The sequence below is a fragment of the Neovison vison genome, chromosome 7, assembly GCF_020171115.1.
Source record: "Neovison vison isolate M4711 chromosome 7, ASM_NN_V1, whole genome shotgun sequence".
NCBI classification, from domain to species: Eukaryota; Metazoa; Chordata; class Mammalia; order Carnivora; family Mustelidae; genus Neogale; species Neogale vison.
In genome coordinates, this window is record NC_058097.1 from 197,912,274 (window position 1) to 197,922,579 (window position 10,306).

General features: G+C 41.2%; 1 pseudogene; it reads left to right on the forward strand.

The window, feature by feature from the left end:
- The first annotated feature begins 7,414 nt into the window (after positions 1-7,414).
- LOC122913690 lies at positions 7,415-8,957 on the forward strand (annotated as a pseudogene).
- The last annotated feature ends 1,349 nt before the right edge of the window (positions 8,958-10,306 follow it).

Below are 10,306 nucleotides of genomic sequence, written 5' to 3' on the forward strand. Positions count from 1 at the left end.
AACAAGACAGGAAACAACATGTGTTGGAGAGTATGTGGAGAAAGGGGAACCCTCTTCCACTGTTGATGGGAATGCAAGTTGGTGCAGCCTCTTTGGAGAACAGTGTGGAGATTCTTCAAGAAATTAAAAATAGAGCTTCCCTATGACCCTGCAATTGCACTCCTGGGTATTTACCCCAAGGATACAGATGTCGTGAAAAGAGGGGCCATCTGTACCCCAATGTTTATAGCATCAATGGCCACGGTTGCCAAACTATGGAAAGAACCAAGATGCCCTTCAACGGACGAATGGATAAGGAAGATGTGGTCCATATACACTATGGAGTATTATGCCTCCATCAGAAAGGATGAATACCCAACTTCTGTAGCAACATGGACAGGACTGAAAGAGATTATGCTGAGTGAAATAAGTCAAGCAGAGAGAGGCAATTATCATATGGTTTCACTTATTTGTGGAGCATAACAAATATCATGGAGGACAAGGGGTGTTAGAGAGGAGAAGGGAGTTGGGGTAAATTGGAAGGGGAGGTGAACCACGAGAGACTATGGACTCTGTAAAACAATCTGAGGGGTTTGAAGTGGTGGGGGGTGGGTGGGAGGTTGGGGTACCAGATGGTGGGTATTAGAGAGGGCACAGATTGCATGGAGCACTGGGAGTGGTGAAAAAATAATGAATACTGGTTTTCTGATAATAAATAAATTAATTTAAAAAAGTCTCCAAACAAACAAAAGCCCAGGGCCAGACAGCTTCCCAGGGTAATTCTACTAAACATTTAAAGAATAATTAATTCCTGTTCTCCTGAAACTGTTCCAAAGAATAGAAATAGAAGGAAAACTTCCAAACTCATTTTATGAGGCCAGCATCACCTTGATCTCAACGCCAGACAAGAATCCCATCAAAAACGAGAATTACAGACCAATATCCTCGATGAACACAATGCGAAAATTCTCACCAAAATACTCTCCAATAGGATCCAACAGTACATTAAAAGGATTATTCACCATGACCAAGTGGGATTTATACCAGGGCTGCAAGGTTGGTTCAACATCCACAAATCAATCAATGTGATACAGTGCATTAATAAAAGAAAGAACAAGAACATATGGTACTCTCAATTGATGCAGAAAAAGCATTTGACAAAATCCAGCATCCGTTCCTGATTAAAATGCTTCAAAGTATAGGGTAGAGGGAACATTCCTCAACTTCATAAAATCTATCTATGAAAAACCCACAACAAATATCATCTTCAATGAGAAAAAGCTCACAGCCTTCCCACTGAGATCAGGAACACAAGGATGCCCATTCTCACCACTCTTGTTCAACATAGTATTAGAAATCCTAGCAACAGCAATCAGACAACAAAGAGAAATAAAAGATATCCAAATTGGCAATGAAGAAGTCAAACTCTCTCTCTTCGAAGATGACATGATTCTTTATATGGAAAACCCAAAAGACTCCACCCCCAAACTACTAGAACTCATACAGCAATTCAGTAATGTGGCAGAATACAAAGTCAGTGTACAGAAATCAGTGGCTTTCTTATACACTAACAATGAAAATACAGAAAGGGAAATTAGAGAATCGATTCCATTTACTATAGCACCAAGAACCATAAGATACCTGGGAATAAATTCTAACCAAAGAGGTAAAGGATCTGTACTCGAAGAACTACAGAACACTCATGAAAGAAATTGAAGAAGACACAAAAAGATGGAAGACTATTCCACGCACTTGGATCAGAAGAATAAACATTGTTAAAATGTCTATACTGCCTAGGGCAATCTATACTTTTAATGCCATTCCGATCAAAATTCCGCTTGTATTTTTCAAAGAGTTGGAGCAAATAATCCTAAAATTTGTATGGAAACAGAAGAGACCCTGAATTGCTAAGGAAATGTTGAAAAAGAAAAACAACCATGAGAGACTATGGTCTCTGAAAAGCAATCTGAGGGTTTTGAAGGGGCGGGGGGTGGGAGGTTGGGGGAACAAGGTGGTGGATATTAGAGAGGGCACGGATTGCATGGAGCACTGGGTGTGGTGCAAAAACAGTGTATACTGTTATGCTGAAAAGAAATAAAAACACTGATAAAATAAAATAAAATAATTTTAGAAAACCATTTTCCTGAAAAAACAAAACAAAACTGCAGCCATCACGTTACCTGATTTCAAGCTTTGCTACAAAGCTGTGATCACCAAGACAGCATGGTACTGGCAGAAAACAGACACATAGACCAGTGGAACAGAGTAGAGCCCAGATATGGACCCTCAACTCTATGGGCAAAGAATCTTCTACAAAACAGGAAAAAATATAGAGTGGAAAAAAGACAGTCTCTTCAGTAGATGGTGCTGGGAAAATTGGACAGCTGTATGTGGAAGAACCAAACTTGACCATTCTCTTACACTATACACAAAGATAAACTCAAAATGGATAAAAGACCTCAATGTGAGACAGGAATCCATCAGAATCCTAGAGAAGAACATAGGCAGTAACCTCTGATATCAGCCACAGCAACTTATTTCAAGATATATCTCCAAAGGCAAAGGAAACAAAAGCGAAGATGAACTTTTGGGACTTCATCAAGATCAAAAGCTTCTGCACAGCAAAGGAAACAGTCAAGAAAACAAAGAAGCAACCCACGGAATGGGAGAGGATATTTGCAAATGACAGTATAGACAAAAGGTTGATATCCAGGATCTACAAAGAACTTCTTAAACTCAACACACACAAAACAGATAATCATGTCAAAAAATGGGCAGAAGACATGAACAGACACTTCTCCAAGAAGACATACAAATGGCTATCAGACACATGAAAAAACGTTCATCATCACTAGCCATCAGGGAAATTCAAATCAAAACCACATTGAGATACCATATTACACCAGTTAGAATGGCCAAAATTGGCAAGACAGGAAGCAACGTGTGCTGGAGAGGATGTGGAGAAAGGGGAACCCTCTTACACTGTTGGTGGGAATGCAAGTTGGTACAGCTACTTTGGAGAACAGTGTGGAGATCCCTCAAGAAATTAAAAATAGAGTTTCCCTATGACCCTGCAATTGCACTCCTGGGTATTTACCCCAAAGATACAGATGTAGTGAAAAGAAGGGCTATCTGTATCCCAATGTTTATATCAGCAATGGCCACAGTCACCAAACTGTGGAAAGAACCAAGATGCCCTTCAACAGATGAATGGATAAGGAAGATGTGGTCCATATACACTATGGAGTATTATGCCTCCATCAGAAAGGATGAATACCCAACTTTTGTATCAACATGGATGGGACTGGAAGAGATGATGCTGAGTGAAATAAGTCAAGCAGAGAGAGTCAATTATCATATGGTTTCACTTATTTGTGGAGCATAACAAATAACATGGAGGACATGAGGAGATGGAGAGGAGAAGGGAGCTGAGGGAAACTGGAAGGGGAGATGAACCATGAGAGACTATGGACTATGAAAAACAATCTGAGGGTTTTGAAGGGGTCGGGGGTGGCTGGTTGGGGGAGCCAGGTGGTGGGTACTATAGAGGGCACGTATTGCGTGGAGCATTGGGTGTGGTGCATAAACAATGAATTCTGTTACTCTGAAAAGAAATAAAAATAACAACAAAATAGTAACAAGGATTCTTTCTACAGTTTTCCAGGTCCACATTTTCTATCTTTGGTGATAAGAATGTCTACCTCCCGGTACAGAGATCTTACCTTACATGGGGAGAGTTATTTCCTGTTTTCGAGGCAACAGAGGACAGTCTGCGTGTCCTTATGCACTGATTGTCTCTCAAGTAACTTTTTTTGGAAATAATCAATATGCCAAAGTGCACATTTCAGGTAAGCTTGCCCTTGGGCTCTCCAAAAGGCACATTCCACAAATTCCACAAATTACCCTGATGTAAGAATCAGTCAGTGGGAGGACCCAGGCAAGGGAAAACCAATGAGAGAAACAGGTTCCCAGGGAAGTCCAGATCAAAGACTATAAGGAAGTCAAATGGAATTGAAGACCATTCCAGATGACAGTATTCCCCCCCCCAAAAAAAGCAAAACAAAAAATCATCAGCAAAGAAATGGGATCTCCAACATAATCTGATCTTCATTGCATCCTGTCTTTACTCTCTTTAGTACTGGAGATGACTGTGAAATGTGGGGGTGGGAGAAGCAACCAGAAACACTGAGGCTGGCAGCGTGTAAATGATTCCCTTCAATGGGGCAGCAAGCCTTCTCTATGTGGGGACCTTGCAATCCCACTGCACCTGAGGCTGTAAGCAATATCACTGTAAGAAGAATTTGCATCCCACTGGGGATGGAGATTCTTCATGGATTATGGTAAAGGAAGGAATTATGGAATTTTATTTAAAAGTCAACTTGGGCATGTGATGTGATGAGCACTGGGTGTTATACACAACTAATGAATCATTGAACACTACATCTGAAACTAAAGATATGCTGTATGTAAGCTAATTGAATTTAAATTAAAAAGAAGCCAACATGGGTTAGATGTGGGAGTGTAAAAGGGATGAAACTCACGCTTATGAATCCTATTCATCAGCTGGCACATAAATGAGCATACTCACAGGAAGACAGACAAGCAACCATTTTCCTGAGGTTTAGGGTTATAGGCACAGATGGGTAAGGCAGATATGGATGCTCATCTTTTATGGAATGGGTGTGATTCCTAGAGAATACCACAAGATGTCTCCCTCACAGTAGCAATGAGCTAAACTCCACATCCTTGTTCTGGATAACCGCATTCACCTTGGTCACCTGGACAATTCAGGTTGATCCTTCAGGTCTCAATGGATCACCTGACAACTTGTTTAGAAAACCAGGATTGACCTTCCTGCAAATATTAGTACAGTCACTCTCTCTCTCCAACTCCCTCTCTTTGCTGAATCCTGTTACTTACTAGAGAATGTGACAGGCAGAGGAACAGGCAAACACAATTTTGGTATCAGAGAATTTAGGAAATGAAGCACTGGAAGTTAAATGAGGAGAGTTATGATTGCTTTCAGAGTGTTTACTCTAATCCCTCAGGGATCATGGGAGATGCTCCAAGGCTGTGCTTGGAGAAGTTGAATGACCAAAGAAACCACCTAAATCATCACCACATTTCAAACTCAGCAAAGCATTCACTGAAATTCTCTCCCATTCCATGTGTGTTTGCCCAGCCTAGAGAGAAAATGTTTTATAAAAGGCCCTGTAATCCCTCCCTTCCAAAGAGATGACTTAGTATTGGGTTAGTATTGGTTTAAATCTCATTTATGCTATTATAACATATCTAATATTCACAAGTTTCTCTGCATTGGTCTATTTAAATCATATCACTATGCACATCTTGACAGGAGGATGCTTAATATTTCCATCACTTTTTTTCTTGACCCAAGTCAGCATAGATTATGTGCTCAATCATGATAAGTTAATAGGATCAATTGGCAGAACCAGTTCTGCTGGTAGAAACTAGGGAGTTGCATTCTCTAACTGGGGAAGGTCCATCTCTCTCTCTAACTATTCATTGTTCCTAGACATTCAATAAACACTGGGACTCTGATCCTTGCATCTCCTACCCAGGGAATGAAACAAAAGAGGAATGAAGTAAAAAAATCTCCAGAGACAATCTGAGGTCACTTCCAGAGAGGATTACTGTTCATGGGTTGAAAGAACCCAGGCATTGGAGTGGAAGGAAGTGGTCCAGAGCCCCTGAAAAGCACTTCAGCCCTCCTGGGTTTCACCTGGTCACAGTTTTATCCCCTGCCCGAGAAGTCCATGTTGTTCATGCTATCCAGCTCCTAGCATGCAGTGAGACCAAGTCTTCCTCTATTTTGACCCTGTGTAAAGTTGTTGAAGGTTGATTGTTACTCTAGCATGAGTATTTTCTTTATCTTCATGTCGTACCCCCCAAGAAGCCTTCCTGAATATTCCCTGGTTAGGGGGTCATTTTCCATGCTCCCATAATTGGTAAAACTTTGTCCTTGCTGGGCTTCTGTGGGTCCTGGAGACACCAGTTCTGCAACCACTGCAAGGGGTAACATCAAAAGCTGAGCAAATGACAATACAGACAAAGGGCTGATATCCAGGATCTATAAAGAACTCCTCAAACTCAACACACACAAAACAGATAATCATGTCAGAAAATGGGCAGAAGACATGAACAGACACTTCTCCAATGAAGACATGCAAATGGCTATCAGACACATGAAAAAATGTTCATCATCGCTAGCCCTCAGGGAAATTCAAATTAAAACCACATTGAGATATCACCTTACACCAGTTAGAATGGCCAAAATTAACAAGACAGGAAACAACGTGTGTTGGAGAGGATGTGGAGAAAGGGGAACCCTCTTACACTGTTGGTGGGAATGCAAGTTGGTGCAGCCACTTTGGAAAACAGTGTGGGGATTCCTCAAGAAATTAAAAATAGAGCTTCCCTATAACCCTGCTATTGCACTCCTGGGTATTTACCCCAAAGATACAGATGTCGTGAAAAGAGGGGCCATCTGTACCCCAATGTTTATAGCAGCAATGGCCACAGTCACCAAACTGTGGAAGAACCAAGATGTCCTTCAATGGACGAATGGATAAGGAAGATGTGGTCCATATACACTATGGAGTATTATGCCTCCATCAGAAAAGATGAATACCCAACTTTTGTAGCAACATGGATGGGACTGGAAGAGATGATGCTGAGTGAAATAAGTCAAGCAGAGAGAGTCAATTATCATATGGTTTCACTTATTTGTGGAGCATAAAAAATAACACAGAGGACATAGGGATATGGAGAGGAGAAGGGAGTTGGGGGAAATTGGAAGGGGAGGTGAATCATGAGAGACTGTGGACTCTGAAAAACAATCTGAGGAGTTTGAAGTGGCGGGGGGTGGGTGGGAGGTTGGGGTACCAGGTGGCGGGTATTAGAGAGGGCACGGATTGCATGGAGCACTGGGTGTGGTGCAAAAATAATGAATACTGTTATGCTGCAAATAAATAAAAAATGAATTTAAAAAAATTTTAAGAAGCTGAGAAAACATGGCATCTGCCTTCTTTCCATTTTTAAACTCCCATCAGTGTCTTCCATGGAGTACCACACAAAGCAGCACTGGCAAGAGAGTCTTGGATATGTAACTCATAGGCCTTCGGTTCTAACAATAGAGACATGAGTAGGACAAAGAAACTCTGGAACTAAGGAAACATAGAGCCTATCTGGCACACAATGTTTTAATCTACAGAGCTTGGGTTTTATTTCTCATCTTGATGGAGACCAACAGTCTGACCTATAGAAAAATTAATATCTGGTAAGTTTTTTGCCTACAATATAATAAACATGGCTTATTTGTGTAATTAATACATCAACTAATGCACCCATAAGCTTTATTGATCAATACCTGTGTACTAGGAAATGCCAGAATAAAAAAAGTCCCTTGAGGACCATGGACTACTCCAAGACCATTCTGCCTCACATCATAGCCAAAAACAGCAAGAAACATAGCATAAGATTTGTGACATTGTCTACAACAAATGCCAAGACAAATGATGTGTGAAACATCATAAAACAAGCTCAAAATAAAAAGAGCTTTTTCAAAAGGAAAACCATCCTTTTTATTGATGAGATTCATCGATTCAATAAATCTCAGCAGCATACTTTCCTTCTTCATGTGGAATGTGGGATGATCACTCCGATTGGGGCAACCATGGAAAACCTTTCCTTCCAGGTCAATGCTGTTCTCCCTAAACTGCTGTTGTGCTATCACTCTTTTTTTTTTTTTTTTTTTAAAGATTATTTATTTATTTATTTATTTGAGAGAGAGACAGTGAGAGAGAGCATGAGCGAGGAGAAGGTCAGAGAGCGAAGCAGACTCCCCATGGAGCTGGGAGCCCGATGTGGGACTCGATCCCGGGACTCCAGGATCACGCCCTGAGCCGAAGGCAGTCGTCCAACCAACTGCGCCACCCAGGCGTCCCATTGTGCTATCACTCTTGAGAAGCTTCCCATAGAGTCATTGGTGATGGTTTAATCTGGGAATCCACATCCTAGACTCCAGCCATCCCACTGACCCTCTGAGCCAGAAAAGTAACAGCAGTTCAAAGACAGCTGTGTTCACAGGAGATAAAGCAATAGACTCTCCGGTTTATCTTAGCAACAGGGATGCTCTAGCTGGATTGAATGGACTACAGCTGGCAGTGCTGGCCAGGTTAAACTCTAGGAAGATGTTCTGTAAAAAGAGTGGGCAAGTGGCGGGGGGGTGGGAGGTTGGGGTACCAGGTGGTGGGTATTATAGAGGGCACGGATTGCATGGAGCACTGGGTGTGGTGCAAAAATAATGAATACTGTTATGCTGCAAATAAATAAAAAATAAATTAAAAAAACACAAAAAACAAACAAAAAAACCACTATTCTCTCAGTAGAGTTCTGATCACTGAAAATGACACAAAGGAAGGCCTCCAACAATCTCATATTTTATATGACCGAACAGGAGAAGAAAGAGCATTACAACTGCATCTCTGCACCTCATAAGTGGATGCAGGGCTCAAACCAGAGTGCCTCTCTCTACTGGCTTGTGTGTATGCTTGAAGGAGGAGAGGGCTGGTTGTACGTGGCAAGGAGGTTGTGAGGTTTGCCAGTGAGGACATAGGTCTGGCACACCCTTCTGCATCAACACAAGCAGTTGTTGCCCACCAAGACTGTCATTTTATAGGCATGTCTGAATGTGAGGTGCTTCTGGCCCAGTGTGTAGTCTATTTTACCAGAGCCCTTAAATCCATTGAGGTGTAAAGTGCCTGCAACATCAAAGCATGTGTGCAAAATCACCAGGGGTCTCTGCCCCCTGTTCTGCTGCACCTGAGGACAGTACCCACTAAGCTGATGAAGGATTTGGGCTACAGCACAAGAACAACCCCATGTAGTGTGAACCTGTGGATCAAGAATATCTGCCTGAGGAATAGAGAGGAGTTAATTTCTTTAAGCAAAGGTGACAATGACTCTTGTACGCTTTGACAACAGAAGGATGTGTCTGTTTTTTAAGGAGAACAAGAGTAACTGGATTGTGAGTCGGTTGCCTGGTGAAAGTTAAACGACACCAAAATTTTTTGCCAGAAGTGTCAGAGTTGCTTAGGTGGAGGTACACGGACTTCAACTAAATGTGTAACATTGAAATTGTGTCCATTTGCACTCTGTGCAATGGTTGTGGTTATGCTTATGAAAATATCTGGCAGCTTTGTGCAATGAATTAATGTTATAAAGAATTATCTTATTTTGTCATAGTTTTAGTCATGATGTCATTTCCAAATTCAGTTCTGTAGGATTTTGTTTTTCTTTAAAAGATGTATATTCAGGGTAGTATGAGTTGGTAAAAAAAAAAATGTAATCGTGATTTAATACTGCATAGTGTTTGGGGTATTTTTTTTTTAATATACAAAGGTCTTGTGAGCTAATAAAACTATTTCAAAGTAAAAATAAAAGAAGGAAAAGTCCCCTTATGTCTTATGTCTTATTCCCAGAGTGGCAAATCTACAAGGAGAGATTTGAGGAATATGCTAAAGCTATGGGTACATAAATATTAGAGCTAATGGAGATTAGATAGGATCAATACCCACAGGGCAGAGATTACTTTTACTATCCATTTCACTACAAAAGACTATTCATAACAAATAGCATGGAGGACATGGGGAGTTAGAGAGGAGAAGGGAGTTGGGGGAAATTGGAAGGAGAGGTGAACCATGAGAGACTATGGACTCTGAAAAACAATCTGAGGGTTTTGAAGGGGGTGGGTGGGAGGTCGGGGTACCAGGTGGTGGGTATTATAGAGGGCACAGATTGCATGGAGCACTGGGTGTGGTGCAAAAATAATGAATACTGTTATGCTGAAAACAAAACAAAAAAAGACTATTCAAGAAGAACAGTCTTTGTGATAAGAAAAATACAAAGGTCAGCTAAGTAAATAGTCTTGAGAATCCTACAGAGTTTTAGTTCACCAATTTCCTGGCATACCTCACAAGTCCTGAGGTTATTTGGCCTCCTTCTTCATGCAGTGCTTCCAAAATTCAGAAACAACTTTACTCAACCTGTTGTTGATGCCACTGGGTAACTAGTTTCCTGCCCCTAAGCTAAAGATGGAGAAAATCTGCTTATTTTTGCCATCCTAAGTGACATCTGAGTGCCATGTCCTTAAGTGTTTGCAGAGGACTCAAACTCCCCCTGTTTGGGAGGAACCTGTGATGAGATTGTGACTTGTTGTCCTCAAGGTTCTCATTCACATGTTCTCAGTCATATGGGCTGACTTATACTGAGAAGAATGTACCTCAGGGATGGACCAGCACACCTG